Here is a 17,176-nt window from a genome sequence, read left to right as displayed (position 1 = left end):
AAACGAAACGGGAGAACCTACGGTCCGGAAAATTTATGAGCCCCCAGGGACGCTGCGGGGGTGCGGGGATAAGGCAGACGTGGCGCCGGGCGTCCCGACGCCCAGACTGGCCGGGGCCGCACGCACGTTGACCGTGAAAACTGGCGTGCTGCATTGGGACTGTGTGTGTGTGTGTGTGTGTGTGTATGTGTGTGTTTGCGATCCGATCGAGTTACAGCTGATTTCGAATCCAGGTCCTCGCCTTCCAAATCGTAAGTACAAAATGAATTCAAAATTATTTGGGCCAAAAAAAAACTAGACTTCTCTTTACGATAATGCACTCAAAGGACATATTGTTGCGTGAGATATCTCATGCTTTTAATCCTTCGAACCTAACGTTTGTAACAATAACTGAATCCAGTCTGTGAGACTTATGTTGACTTAAAGACAGTAATTAATTAACGTATAATTAATTAAGGCTTAATTGTATCTACACATCCGTTGTATGTCTGTGTGTAGACATAGACACATTTGTCTATTAGATAACTTGCCATATAATTTAGTCGAAGATAAGAACAACCGGCCTTAAAAGATACTAATTAATTTCGAGAAGCTAAAAAAAGAAATAAATACTAAGTTTTACTTTACATTCGCTCGAAAAATGTTTATAACTGAACAGATGCAATAAACTTACCGTCAAGAAAGTTAAAGCGATTTCTTTAACATTTCTGAGAAATCAAATTATTCTTACTTCTTCGGATAATTGGAGTTTTATTTAAATTATTATCGCACAGCTGCGAGAGACGCAATGTAAACGCATCACTCCTTCTCCCCCAAATAAATATACCAATTATGTATAATATTGTGTTACCGGAAACAAAGGAATGGTGCACCTTTCGATTTTGCGACGAATTCGTGCGCGCGCGCGCGCGCACGTTCACCCCCTTCGCCTTGCGAGGGAGAGCGATGAGATCGATAAAGTTCGAGGGTTTCTACACGTGCACACAAGGCGTGTGCGCCCTGTCCTCTCTCTTCCTTTATTTTTCTCTCTGTCTATCACCCCTCTAAATTAGGAATTCTTACGTGGGAGAGGGTCCCCCGCGAGCGATATTTATTCCGCGGTTCGGGGGTTGGTATCCTCCTTTTTCATTCACCCTCAGCGACGGGCAATATCCGCGGGGGGTCACTGAATCGGCCTGGCAACACAATGGCCAGTGGAAGTACGCGTCGTCTCAACCCCCCTCGTATTCTCTTTCTCCCTCTTTTTCTCTTTCTCTCACCCTTCGCTCTCCGCGTCTCGTACGTACAACTATACGGACAAGTACACGCCGATCAAAATTTCACCCTCGCCGCCGCGTGCGTCCGCGGTATCACTTTCGTCGCGTTCGATAAATCGGTCCCCCACCTCCACTCCCTCTATACGACCCGTAAATTCGTGATGGTTATCGCGCGAGAAAGAAAGGACGACTGTCAATTTATTTGGAAACAGCGAGTCGCATCTCAGAAACAGCCCACTTTCTACTCTGAGTTATGACGACGAGATAACATCCCCCATTTTCTCCCCGAGTACCTGCGAGAAGTGCTTATTGTAACCTTTCTATGGGCTGCGACCCTTCGGTGCGTTTCTGGCGCCAGTAGAGCGAGCAAAAACTCATGGAATTTATCTACGCATGTATTTTGCACTGAAAAAAAAATATTTTAGTTACAGTTTTAAAAAAGCTGTTTCTTTTGAATCGCTGGAGAAAATCGGATCTTGAAAATCCTAATTGTAATTATTTATTATAGTCATAAATACTTTTTTCTCAGTGTGTATTTAATATTATATTAACGCAATATCATCTAATTATGTAAGTGACAATTATTAACGTTTTAAAACTATGATTTTTTATTTGTCGTATTATATGTATACGTGGTATTGTATGTGTGTGTGTGTGTGTATGTGTGTAAAATATATTCTATTTATTACATATGTACATGTATATAATATGTAATATATTATTATATTTTACTTATATCAGATGCGATACGCATTATAAAAAAAGGCTGATAAAAAAGTTACCATAATTTAACTATAATTCATAATTATTTTTGATGTCAATTATTTACATATATTTATATTTTTAACCATGCAGTTATAATTACAAATGCCAAACACTTTTCTTTCAATGTAATATTTTACATTAAGATTTCATTATGCAAGCATCATATCGCCTTTCCTAACAATATTACCAAGTTCCTATAGCAATAAGTGACAATGGTGCCGCCCTTATTTAAAAAATTGGTCTCTTTAAGAGATCTATAAATAATTCTAATCCACAGATAATTAAGAACGCGTCTTCAATTAATTCTAAAATTATCCCTCGAGAGCCGCTCATGTTAACGCATTAATTTCTGCGGAATTTAATGGTAGGCGAATTCGTTTTATTTCCTGACAACGAGAGCTTTTAAAGGGCAGAGTGCCCGAGGAGCACGCGAAGAACACGCGAAGGGTCGAAGGGACGGGATTAACCGAAAGGTGATTGCCAGATTATGGCGGGTGTCCCTCCTAGTCTATTAAGCGCCGTCTGTATTTTCATCCCCTTCGAGATGCGTTAATACCGCGCGGGGAGTGCGAAATGACTTTGACTGACAGCCGGCTCGTAAGAATGCGAGCTTTGAAAAAGTAAAAGTTCGATTTCTCTCCGGGAATTAAGCGGACAAAAAGAGCGGCGGGATGGTCGCAACGAAGTCACGAAATCTAAAGCTTTTACGCTAACGTCTTTTAAATCGTTCAAGTCATTTACTTAATGAATTATTTAAACGCGCCCGTCAAGAAGTCGGGTATAATTAACATGTAATATGCATTCAGGGCGAGTGGAAGAGTTTCGCGTGTTAATAAATTAAATCACGTCATCTCCCGGCGCTTGTCACGAGCCTTTGTTATCGGCAATCCGTGATAGTTTATAAGTTTTTTAGCAGCGAAAAAAGCACGAAGAAAGGAAGGAAGGAAGGAAGGAGAGGTTGATGAAAAGGAGTGACGGGGGCAACGAGTCTTGCGCTTGGCGCCGCCAAGTGAATCACGCGACACGAAATAAACCGCGCGACGCGTGTCGTTTGTAGACTTCTGACACAAGAAATATGGCGAGAAGCCGATCTTTTCGCGAGCTCGTTCTTTTTCTTCGCTCATGATTACTTCCAGCGCTCGCGTAACTCGACTCACTCCGATTTTAAATAGCCGAAAAGTAATTCGAGAATAAGAAATAGTACGACAGCATGTAAATTGAGAGAGAAGTGTCTGGCATTTGTAATTATAATTGAAAGTTTAATTATGAACATCATCTTTATTATTGCTATAATTTTACTAATAACAATGTGTTACAATGTGTTCCTGATAAAGAAATCGTTGCAATTACCATAATTTAAATATATAGTTGGCATTGAAAATGATAATAATTCATATATTATTTTTCATGCTACCTATATTTAAATTATAGTTAATGCAAATTTTTTTTAAGTGTAATACGTAGAATATGTGAATCGAATCAAATCAAATCAAATCTCTATGATTCAAATCCGAATTGTTTTGAAATGTTTAAAAAATTTTGAATCCATAAGGTATTTTAAACGCAAGTCACACACGCATACACATTATAATATTTAAAATATGATTTTATATCACATAATTATGTTTAACATTTAATTATATTCATGTATGTAAATACCAAAAACTTTTCTTTCAGCCTAAAGAACTAAAAAAGAATAACATTTATTTCTGAATAACGACAATTTAAAGTTACAATCTGAAAAGAAGACTATACAACGATAATATTTCTCCTTGCTAATTTATAACGAGACATGGCTGACTATGATTGACTGTCGAATGACGTAAGGAATACCGGTCGAACGTTACGCGTCCCAGAGAGAAAAGAGATCTGTTGGAGAGCCGATTTTTGCCTGTCACGTATATTAACCACTGATTTTCGCCGGGATGTGGTGAAAACCGCAGCTCGGCTTCCAACGCGCGCTTCGGATGGTGGCTAGAAGCAGGAAGTCGCTGAAAGCATGCCACCGGTGCCGCTGTTTTTATTGGCAATCGACCGATAAACATTTACATGCCCCCCCGTCGAAAACAGCTCGACGTCCCATTTTCTGGACGCGGGAAAACAATCTATCCGGCCACCTTCGCCCGCGCGAATCGCGTGTCTCACGAAAGTCACACGGGCATTTTATCCCGTGGCGAAAAGCTCAATAACGTGGTCGTGCGTCACACGTTGTCCAATGTTAACAATTCAATGGTACGTAATCTTCGTGAAAATAGACGAACAAGAAAATATAACGATGGAAATCAACATTTTAAATATATCTTTTATATATAAAGAAGCATATTATTCTTCACTATTGAAGAAATACATGATACTATTGTAGAGAGACATGAAAAGAAATGTTAATATATATATCATTTATATAAAAACAAATATGTACAGATACAGGTTAATTATATTCAGCTTTGGACAAAAGTAGTAGGTATTTTCTTTGTTTGGAACTTTTTATTTCGCTTCTTATTAATGGCATTGTATGTAAATTTAAATAGTTTAAAACAAAGAACAATTTACATTTTAATTTTCGTTGAAATCCCCCTCCCTCCCCAGATAAAAGTATTTTTTTTTTTTTTAATGTAGATGCTCTTAATGCCTTAATGCCTTTGATTAAAGCTTTACAATTGGGATATACTAATACAATTTAACATTGTAAAACAACTTATCTTAGGATTTGAGAAGGAGCTTCTTTACGTTAAAGAAGATTTATTTGTAAATAGAATTGCGCAATGTTGGTGAAACAAAACGATGTTTTTCGCTTGCCGCGGATATCTGCGAGATAAATCTTTCACCGAGCTGGTTTCGGTTGCCGCCACGGAAGATCCAGCCGCTTGAAAGCTGCACGTTATTAGCTCGAACGGCAAATAACTCCTCTCTGATATCGAGCCTGGGAGGGAAACCTTTAATCTCGTGTATCGAATGTTAAAGATTCCGCGATTCGTTTGTTGCCTCTAAGTCCAGCGGGAACGTTGCAAGTTGCGCGCGTTAAGGCTTGATCGATTCGTTATTTTAGGCGCATCTGACGAGAGAGACCGTCGCTCGGCCACGCATTGGCGGACATCCAAATGGGATAAGTCCCAATGTGAAAGCGGCACCACACATAGCGGTGTGCACGCGTGTGCGTGCGGCCACATGCGGCGAGTTACGCGCCCGTTGATTCGCGTTAAATCGATCCCGCGCGAAAATCGATCTGCAAGTAACATTAATTTAATTGACTTATACGTATATTATCTCATGTATGCTATAGATAAGGATAAGAGAAAGAACCCCTAATAGCCCGATACATTGGCAGTACATTGACTAATATTGGCTAAACATTGGTTATATTGCGAATGCATTGGCCAATGTTTTCCCAATGTAACGTCAATATTGATTATAAAATATTGCTTCCAAATTAGAATGCAATTAATGTCCGATACAAAAAATTGATTGGTTCAACATTGGCCCAATATTGAACAATTATTACTGCTTAGACAAATTGGCTAAATAAAGTGAAGTCCACTTTACAATATTGCGCCAATGTTTTGTGCTACTAGGGACGAGTCATACGCACGGTTAATTTTCTCTGAGCGTGTGCTGAACGACACGCAAACACCTCGGAATCGTGCCGAGGCCGCGAAATTTCTTTGCCCAACCAATATTCTCACCTGAGCGTCCGGTCGCGCGTTTTGCCTTACTGTCAGCTGCGCCATTCGACGAATACCGCTACTCAATACAACTAAGGCCGAGGTCTATCGCCTGGCGGCCGCCGGTGCTCGGCGAAATACCGTAATTGGCGTATGTTATACATACTATTTGCACTTCGCGGGCGCATAAACTTTAGAGGTGAAACGAGAGAAAAAAAGAAACACTAGGCTAAGCTGAAAAAACATAGAATGCAGCGGTATATATTGTTCCAATCTCGATCTTTCGCGTCAACTTCTTTGCGCCGACTTGAAATCTACTTCCTCGACCCTGAGGGGGAACCGTTATTAGTTTATAAGTGGCGAAAAAGTAGCGTAACGGCGCGCGTGTAGGCGTGGGAACGTGCGACAGTCCGAAGGTCTCCGGTCGCGGTTGTCATTAAAAACCCATTATCGGGCCGACGATAAAGGCCGTCGCGAACGGATTTCGAGGAGAATGGAGTTCTTATTATCCGCGTTTCTACGTACTCGCGAGTCTCTTTCGCTTGCGTAAGATCGCGGCGATTCCTCGCCTCGCCTTCGATGATCGATAGCGACGATGAGCTGCTCTGGCACGCGTCGCGTTCGTCCTAATAGCATATGATTTTGTGTCTCGGGCGCAATTAATGCATTCTGCCTTGGCACCAGCGTGACCGGACTTTGCATTTCCCCGAGATTCCCAAATTCTTCGTGTTAAGTCTTACAATTAGTATGTGCAATTGAATCTTTTGTGTCCTGCATATTTCTTTTCTTTGGAACATTACAAATGCTGTAATTAATTAGAGCATTTGTATACAAATTTTTTTTAATACACAATAAAGAGACCGTGAATGCTCACTAATTATAATCACAATTATACAAATCAGTGATAATACATTGCCATTTAGAGAGTATAAACGGAAAAATGGTTTGCTAAAGTATCTAGAAACTTAACTAGATACTGTTGTGAATTTTGTTAAACAATCAAATTTAAACTGATATTTAAACTGGTTACTAGAAAGTCAAAACATTTTGCAGCATTGTTCATTACATTTAAATATCCTCGTAATTATTTTACTCTTTCGACACAATTAGTTCCAGTATCTTTCTCTATTAGCTATGTTTTTAAATATTTTAGCAAAATCTCTTATTCCGCTTATGGAAAATTGATTGTGAATATTACAATATTATTATACGTTAATTTTCTTCGTGCATTTATACTACCATTGTCTTGGAACACCATTTTTGTATTCGACTCATTTCGTGCTTATTATTGCACCGATAAGTCAAGTGTGACAACCACGTGCGATTCGCCTACGTCACTCAGTCACGCGATACAAATTCCAGTAATCCGGAGTGTCCTTTGACCGATGATTCGACTGTTTCACCTTTGTACGAGAAATAAAGCGAGTAAGAAAGGCACGGTTTTTACGAAAGAAAGAGAGACAGTACGCAGCGTAGAATTATGGAGACTGAACAACAAAGAGGCGAGAAAAAGAAAGCAGACGTTGCGCAGAGCCAACGACCACCTGAGCCAACAATAGTCTCCCGTTTAATCCACTTGATGCACTGCCGCGCCGTTATTAACTTTTTTATGCGACTCGCAGCTGCGCTTGAGCACACCGAACAAAAAAAATTTCATTAGCGCGGGAACATAACCAGGGATTAAAAGTTATTCTAGGAATTCATCGGAAGCAGATAAGAAAACCTCCGCTCGAACAAGCGCGATAAGCTCTGCAGCACAAGATTAATCTCCCTTAGCGGTGACATTAATGTCCAAAGTAAAATTTCTGCCAGAGTAAGGTTTACCTGAGTAAAATCCAAATGGAGGACATTTTATTTTAGTGTCGTTTAGTTATTAATTATTTCAATTAATCTGATTGTTTTTTTTTTTATTTACGAACTTGTATTCATATCTTATCTATCACTTATTGTTCATAAAAAATAATTTTAGTTTTAAAAAAGTAATAATAAAAATAGTATAAAGAATAAAAATAGTAGAATTGAATAATAATAATAATCACACAAGTCTAGGTGATAATTATTGAGCTTTAAGAGAATAATTTTAATTAAATGTTTGATTAATATAATTAAATATTTCGTAATATTTAGTAACTGTTTGGTAATCGTAACCGATTGATTACTATTATTATATAATTACTAAATATTAAATATTTGGTTGTATTAATCAGACATTTAATAGAAATTATTTCACCACAGTTTAAATTATCAAATTCTTTGTTAGTGTAGCGATGACAATTACAAAAATGACAACTGTACAAATACCGACATGTAGAATTAATATACACAGTTGAACAAACTACTTTTTAATTATCGCAACTAAAATTTTATTTGCAGTAACTGTAATAAAATAATTTATTGAATAATGTAATTCTACGTATAAAATACATAAAATTTGTACAATTGTTGTTTTCACAATTGCTACATAACGTCTTTGTCTTAGTGCGACTGTTAATTTTTAATTTGTTAATTGGTCAAGTTTTAATAATCCTGAAACGCACGAACGATCTCGAAATTCGTGTTCGTTTCTAGTAATATTCTCGTCACGCGTACACTTTGATATCTACCTGACGGATCCAAACGTTATATCTTCGGCGCAACGAGACACGATATATAACATCGGAAAATACGGCACGAACGAATTCTCATCATCGTGCACAGTAAGATGATAATCTGGCAGACGTGCGATTCTTGGCACGGCCGGTCGGCCGCCCCCTCCTCCCCCCTGAATCCGCGCACAATGGATGATCGTGATTTATAATCGCGCGTTAACGATACGCAACATCTGAAACGCATCCGTCCAGACGTAAATTCAGATACGGAGCTAAAATTAAGTTCGGGGGTTGCCCCGAAACCTCGTCATCCAGGATGCGACATGCAGTAATATCAGTGGCCGACGGATACCGGACGCCAGCGCGAAATGCCGACACAATCGAAAGAGGTCGGCGCCAGTCATGCGTGACGCTCGCAGTTGTAACGTTATCTCGCATATCGGACATTTATTTTATTATTTAAAAAGGGGGGAAATATTAAACATTTTTCGGAGAAAATTTAAGTACTTCATAAAATTTAATACACTGGAGAAAAATATCTGGTGAGATTAACCAGAATTCTGGTGATTAATCGTGTAACCAGAATTCTGGTTAATCTCACCAGATATTATTCTTAGTTTATCCAGAATTCTGGATAAACTCACTAGAATTCAGATTCAGTTTACTAAACCGTATGGTGAATAATCGTGTAACCAGAATTTTGATTAATCTTACCAGACACTTTTTTCCAGTGTACATACAATATTTAATTTATTTAATAATTAAGATTGTATTAAAATCCTTTACATATATATAATTAATTTCTCAAGCCACACAAGTTTAAACTCGCGCGTACGAAAGTTCTTGAACTCTCTCGAATTTTCGGCCGCACTCTCCGGCAATTTTCGCGTGCGATCGACGTACGCGCGCGAGGATTCTGTTTACGCGATTATTTCGGGAGACATCGTCGTCGTCGTCGACAGCTCGTCGAGTCGACGCGGGCTAACAGGCAGGCCGCGCTATCGTCGAATCGAGCTTACGCGAGTTTAATTCGATCTGGCAGGCCGCGCGGGGTGTACGTATACACGTACACGCGAGCACATGCACCGGCCACGTGTCCGCCTTACTCTGGCTGACCACCTGCGGCCGCGGCCGTCCGGAGATCGTTGTCGCGAAACGCACGCCCGGTCGCGTCGCGTCGCGTCGCGACGCTCGTATTGGCGCGCCGACAGCGGGCCCGCGTCTCGAATTCCAAGGAAAACAACGCGTACGACACGGCGCGAAATATATAAGAGCCTACATCTTTCTCTCTCCGCATCACGCGAGAATCGAGCGAGATCCGCGGGAGATCCGCGAGATTTTCGCCAAGTTTAAATTCGTCCTCTCGTAAAAAGGGATTGATCTTGGAGGCGCAAACGTTTACCTTAATTAATCTGGCATAAATCGTGTCAGCTAGGTGTGCGGTATATTTTCTTTATCGCAAAATGATTACCAATTTAGAATTTATTGACAAAGTCCAGACCCTAAAGCTGTAAGTTTGCTAATTAAACTGTATTACGTAGCAAAATACTTTAAAAAATATAGGTTTATTCCTTTTAATTAATTTCTTTCAATTAATGTTTACAAATTACAATTTAACTCTCTAAACGTGTCTCAAGTTAATAATTACTCTTGTAAAGAAAAATAAAAAAACACGCAAAAAAAGTCATGCTAATAAATTAACTCGCGGATCAATACACTTTTAACATAAATATAAATTTCGCACACATTTAATAATTTGTAAATTGATTATTACTACATCACATTTTATTTATATCGGCTGTATCCTATACGTATAGATGTGAACGTTCTTCGTGTCAAGAAGATTGAGCAACCAAGAGAAAAGGGGAAATCCCTGATACGTCACGGTTGCGCTCTCTCTTTCTCTCTCTCCTTCTCTCGGTCTCCCTCTCCCTTTCTTCATCGCTCACGTTTCCTCTCGCTGCTGCTGGCAAGCAGCACTCCCGGCACGAGATCCGCGTCGACCGCCTTTTCCTGCCCGAGATACGGCCCTATCCCGTGACTAATCGCGACAAAAGCCCGACGTCCGTGCGTCTCGTGTATCTTTCTCTCGATGCTGTCGCGCGTTGCGCCGAGCACACAGCCGCCCGCGTCGCAACGGGCGATCCTGAGAATCCGCCGCGGACCACCGCCCGACGACGATTCCCGCGATTTCGCAGAATCCCTGTGGTTGTCTGGCGGTTTCGCGTTTCCGGATTCGTACATTCCTGCCTTTTGCCATTTTCAACGTCTCTCTTCGTCTTTCAGAGGCTCGATGATGTTATCCGCGTGCAATATTATTAGCCCCGACAAATTTTTTCCGTTTCTTTTTTTCTTTCAAAACAGCGTTATCTTTGTCCTTTCTATGTCAATGGTTTTAGGATCACGAGAAAAAAGATTTATTACAACTAAAAATTTCACTAATGATTTAATTAGCAGATCTGAATCTATAATATAAGTATGGACAGCTAGTTTTCTACGTTAAAACAAAGTTCTATAGCTGAATAAAGTTAGCACGTATTCAGCAATATCATATTTGTTATAATAGCACAGCAAATTTGTTAACATAGCACGACAATCTTCTGTGAAAATCAATTGAATATACGGATTAAAATTTTTAACAAAACATGAAGTGACGGTCCCAATCATTTAAGGTTAAAGTAATTTTAATTCATTCGAGTAAATGTAACGGACAAACATTTAAAAAGGTTAAATTTAACGTAAGCAGTAAAGATTATAATTTTAAAAAGAAATTATTAAATACATATTTAGTAAAACAATAGCGAATTTTGAAAAAAATATTTTAAGATATTTGTGTAAGTCTCAAGTACTGATAACAGACACAATAGATGTCCATATAAACCATATTGTAATTGCACATTTATTAATATTTTTTATGTCATTGCTTAAAAGTATGATTTTATTGCGAAAATTCTGAACTACCTTTAAAGCACACATTTATATAATTCTATAAATTAATGTGTCTAGATATGCACTTTTATCTAACATAATTACAAGAAATTATTAAAGAGATATTTAGAGAGCTTATTAGAAAGGTTAATAATAACTTCCTGCTTTTAAATGTCAGCAATAATTAAGAAAGTGACTTTAAGTTACAATAATTACAAGAAAGTTAAAGAGTGTAAAAAAATTCTGCCATTTTATTAAACATGTATGTCTGCAAAATATTTAATTTTGCAAATTTGATGTAATTAGACCTTGATCCGTAATTGGAAGCGTCACCTTACTAGCTGATATGTCGTCATATTTTGGCTGCTGTAACAAGGAAAAATTTACATTAGCAATTTTCATTACAACAAAGAATTAACTTAAAATTGCCTTAACAATTTGTTCATTACTTTCAAAAAGGTTGTTGTGTTGATTTATCAAATCTTTTAGTTACATGGTGAACTCGCGCAGCAAGCTTTGCTGAATCACCCAATCCGTTTTTTTTTTTCATGTTTGTCTTCACATATAAGAATCATAATAAATAAGTAATTTATCAAGAAAGTTCATTGATATCACAATTGCTGTTATCACAGTTCGAAGGAAAGATCTAGAAATAACAGGTTTTACTTTTCTGAAAAGTTAAGAACGCTAATCAACAAGTAAAAGATAGCAAGAGGACCTGATATCAGTCCTCTCGGTATCGCTTATGTGCACCGTGTTCGTACGCGAATGAAATATACGTATGCGTGCTAAATTCGGTAATTACAGATTACTAATCGGAGCGCCAAACGTGCACGCGCGCGAACGTAACGACGAATCGCGCGTAATGCACGGCGGGAAATACGAGAGAGAATACAAAACGGTTCTCCCCTTTTCCCTCCTTCTCTTTTTCTCCCCCTCGGCCTAAATAATGGCGTGCGCGCGGCGAGTGACTGGGTCCCCGCCTCCGCCGCTTCGCTCGTTAAGATTAACGACTGGCCGACGAGTGCCAAGAGCGCGAGAGAGCACCGAGGACACCGAGAGGAGAATCCGAAGACGAGAGAAATCCCTCGCGCTACCGATGCGTATACCTTTTCCCTTGCGTTCCCTTCGTTCCCTTTTCGTAGGCCTCCTGTGTATTCCGCACAAGAATATACGGTTCTCGTGAAGAAACACATTATCTGAATTTAATATCAATTTTAGAATCGTGAATTAATAAGGTTTTTTCTGAATAGTGAAAAATTTGTATTAAAAATTAAGATATTACGACAATAAGATAATGGCTTCAATTATAAGCCATTTAAAGTTAAAGTTATTTTTATTAATTTATGTAAATTTAATGATCTAATTTAAAAAGCTTATTGATGCACTGAGAAAAATGGTTTTATTATAATAATAAAACGGTTCTGGTTGAGCGTATTCTTATTAAACGAAACAGAATTTCTGGTTATCATAACAAGATTTTACAGCTTATAACTACACCGTTTGGTTAACTGTACTATAAGGATTTGATTAAGTGTTTTCTTGTTGGATCTACAAAACTTCTTGTTGAATCTACAAAATAATACAAAACTTCTTGTTATATTTACAAAAATAGCGATAATGCTGGCGCCTTCGTTCTTGCAGTGCAAGTCGGTGCATGCCAATCTCGCGCAAACCAACGCGGTATCGATGCGATACTAATATCACGCGGTACCCATAAGGTAGCTACATGCTTTATATTTGTTTCGTGTATCTTACAATCGTGTATTTACATTATTCTATTCAACGGCATGGCGGACGAAAAAACGTCTTCTCTTCTGCGCGAATGGAATTTCGACAGCTATATAGAGATTTTTAGAGGTTAGTAAAATATATATAAAATATATGCAGTGTACTTTAAACCAAGATATATTGTTATTATTTTAAAAACTCTATCCGAACTCGTTTTTTAACCAAAAAATTGTGTTAACCTAATAAAACAATATAATAAGATTAACAAGAAATTTTTGTAGAGTTTTGTAACCCTAACAAAACGATGTAGTAAGATTAACAAGAAATATTGGTAGATTTTTGTAAACCTAACAAAACGATGTAGTAAGATTAACAAGAAATTCTGATAGATTTAAACAGTATGGAATTAACCAGAATCCTCTGGTAATTTCAACTACAAAATTTGTATCGTCCATTTTCGAACAAACGGACAGGTTGAATCAACCAGAATTTCTCATAAAACAACAAAACTTTTTTTCCAGTGTGTCAATGTAAGAGCAATGAATAAATATATTCAATATTTTCGTTTTTTTTTTTCTCAAAAATTTACAATCTGTTGTTTTCCTTTAAAATTACAATATATATTTAATATATATTATAATTAAAAAAAAAATGGTTATACATTCAATTAAATTATGAATTTTAGAAAAATAAGAATGTTTACGTACAAGTCTCAATTATAAGGTCGCATAATTAATTGCACATTTATGTATGTTATACGTTTAGTAAACTAATTACAATTTCAATCTATTAGGAGTATCATAATTTCAAGGAATTCAATCAGCGGCAAACTAAGAAAGATCAATAGATAGAGGAAATTATTATGAATATCCCAGTAATTATTGTTATCATCAATCCAGATGCGTGGAACAGATGAACCTTTCAAAGTTCGATAAATAAAACGCACCTCTAATCGCTTTAACATTTTATTAATTTTTTTCATGATTTTTTCAACGATAAACTATTGTTGATTTTTTTGCATGGTTTGGATTTAAAACAATCGCCGGCGATTTTAAAGCTTCCAGAATCGTACGCACGCATGCATGACGCTGTTAAAAGTTAAGGTTTCCGATGACTTTCGCTCGTTCCCCGAAGCCCCGGGCTTTCTAAGTTACCGTATGCGAGTGGCAGGTCGCGCGATTTTCGGATGCCTGACGTGCCACTTTTACGAACCCGCATCGTACAGCCGCGGGTAGGCAGGATCGTAAACCCTGCAAGGATACGCGGCTTTTATTTCGGTCGTCCCGAAAGCCAGCCGCGGATTCGTGGAAGGAGAACCGGTCGTTTCGAAATCCACCACCGCGCGCCGCACCGGATAAAGAAAACTGGTCCAGAGAACGATGGTCATGGCGACGACGTCGACGACGATAGCGCGAAGAGGAATCGTTCGGGGGAAGGGAAAGGGGATGGTGTCTGGCCGTCGTCCAAGACTCGTGATGCCCGCGGATTTATCGCGAGGAAATCCTGACTGCGGACGCGTGCAAACAACGTTCGCGCGGAAACGAGCGTCAGCCAGTCGCTAAAGGCTGTTCTACGGTATAGCTGGGCTATCGCCAGTACGCCCGTCGGGTATTTTATTTGTTAGCATCAAAGAATCTGTCAAATTGCTTGTCAATTCTATTTGTGATATATTGCGTGCTTCAGCTTCAGTTCAGAACTGTGTTGCAAATAGCCGACGTACAGTTTGCATGAATCGGAAACTGGTAAAAAAAAGATGCGCACTGCAAATATTAGGCACCGAGATTTGCCTCGAAAAAATGAGTTTTTTTACCGCTTAGTTTGTAATTTTAATTAAAGTAAATACCGGTAAACGTTCTAAATATTTACAGAAAATTATTAGTAACCTTAACCCTCGGGGTACACATCTTTTTTTTCGAACGTGGACCACTTTGGATCAACGTTACTCTGCGCACTTTTTCATCTGCTGTCATTCAAAGACAGCAGATCAATCCGATTGTTGCGAAAAATTATGAAATAAAGTTCAAATATTTTAAAATAAATTTATGTACTTTGAAAGTTTAATTAAAATTATTAACATAGTTTAAAAAATTTGTGAGAAAAAGAATTTTCAGAGAAGTTTTTGTTTCACTTAAAAAAAAATCATAACATTTTAAGTTCTTAATATTTTTGGCTAAAAATTTAACCTGATATTCTCAAGATATACCTCTTTTAGGAAAAAAATTGTTTTTTAGTGCAGCTTTAAAAAAAAATACAATCATACTGAATCATATTGTACCCCGAGGGTCAAATGTATTTTTCATTATAATATTAAAATTTAATTGTAATTTTTAAACACTTAAATATATATTTATGAAATTTTAAATATTATAAAAATTAACTTTAAACAAATTAATTTTTTATACAACTATGTAAGCAAAGTATTTTTCTTGAAGTTTTTAAAAATTTTTAAAGAAATTATTACAGGTATTTGTTAAAATATTATTTATTTTACTCTTTGTAGTTATTTTGTATAGTTATAATAAGTATTTTCAATAGTTCATTTATAGATGCTTCATAAGTTTTCATTATTCTCAAAACAAAATTAAAATTTTACTTTACATTATCAATTCTTAAATTTAACAATGACAAAAGGTTATTATTATGTACTCATAAAAAGAACTTATAATAATTAAATATTTCTTCGGTTTTCAAAAAATTACGTAATTTAATTCATATATTCTACTAAAATGCAACAATTTGTATACATCTATGAATAAATCAAGTATTGTAATTTTCTGGTAGAAATTAATATATTGACAAAAAAATTGTGACAGAAATATTTTCATGTATTCTTTTTCATCCAAATAATAGGTGTTGATTGAAAAAAGAATTACTTGTATATTGCTCTCGCGAAAAAGAAAGACAATATCGATAATAAATTTTTAATCATACGCATTGATCGATCACACCTAACATTTTTATGATATTGACTACATAAAAAATTAAAATTTTTAGAAGTAAAATTGAAAGGCATTGAAAACCATTCTTAAACAAGACTGTACTCGGCTAACGTCCCTACCACGTTAGTGTACACCAGTTCTCGTCCGATCACTGAAGTTAAGCAACGTTGGGCACGGTTAGTACTTGGATGGGTGACCGCTTGGGAACACCGTGTGACGTTAGCCTTATTTTTTTGCACTTTTATAATTATTATAAAAAAAATAATATTAATTTTTTAATAATAATTTTTTATAAAAATCACATAATTTTTATAAATAAAATAATTTTTTTATTTATTTTACATATAAAACTATCAAAATAGAATGGTAAAAAATCAATAATTTATGAGATATTTTATACTTCACTGTAGCATATTTTGACATAAAATATAAAATATTTCAAAACTTATTTAGTTTGTTAATAATTGACTGATTCGCACGTTTACACTTTGATGCATAGAACAATAATATTAATTAATTGGTGTAAAGAAAACTTAATAGCTTTTAGGGCCACTGCAAAGAGGGTATATTATTTTTTCAGGTCCTGTTATCTTCGACTCATGATGTAATGCGTTGTGTTTGAATTGTAAACAATAGGTAATTAATTGTAAAGAGTAGGTAATTAAAAACAATAGGTAAAAAAAGCAGCCAAACGCCGAGCGGCCAGGGCCGAACGTCACATAGGCGTTTCCAGGGGCATCATTCAATCAAACGTTAAAAATTCCAGGGTTACGAGATTTTTAACGAACTTTGAAAAATTTGCATAGGGTTTAGTTGATATAATATATAATCGATCATTTGCGACAAGACTTGTAATTTACCAATTGTTACAAATGTTTTTTAATTGATTTTTACTGTTTTGGCACCTCACGCCTAAACGCAAAATACGATTTTCTCCAAATTTGACTTAAAACATCTTTTCGTAACGCACAATCGACTTATTGATCATTCGCGAGAAAACGTGCATTTTCCTAATTGTTATAAACATTTAAAAAATTAATTTTTATCGTTCCTTACGCCTCACGCCTAAACGCTATGTACGATTTCCTTCAAATTTGGTTGGTAATATCTTTTTGTAACGTACAATCGACTGATCAATCATTCGCGAGAGCACGTGCATTTTCCTAATTGTTATAAACATTTAAAAAATTAATTGTTATTGTTTCTTGCGCCTCACGCCTAAGCGCTATGTACGATTTCTTCCAAATTTGGCTGGAAATATCTTTCCGTAACGTACAATCGACTGACCAATCATTCGCGAGAGCACGTGC

General features: G+C 36.9%; 1 non-coding gene across 1 annotated transcript; it reads left to right on the top strand.

Moving 5' to 3' along the window:
- Positions 1-15,971: 15,971 nt before the first annotated feature.
- On the top strand, positions 15,972-16,091 carry LOC114253800. The gene has a single exon (XR_003625276.1). It is a non-coding gene; the product is annotated as a 5S ribosomal RNA (ribosomal RNA).
- The last annotated feature ends 1,085 nt before the right edge of the window (positions 16,092-17,176 follow it).

This window comes from Monomorium pharaonis, chromosome 7, assembly GCF_013373865.1.
Source record: "Monomorium pharaonis isolate MP-MQ-018 chromosome 7, ASM1337386v2, whole genome shotgun sequence".
Taxonomy (NCBI): Eukaryota; Metazoa; Arthropoda; class Insecta; order Hymenoptera; family Formicidae; genus Monomorium; species Monomorium pharaonis.
This window is presented reverse-complemented; position numbering and strand designations above follow the sequence as displayed.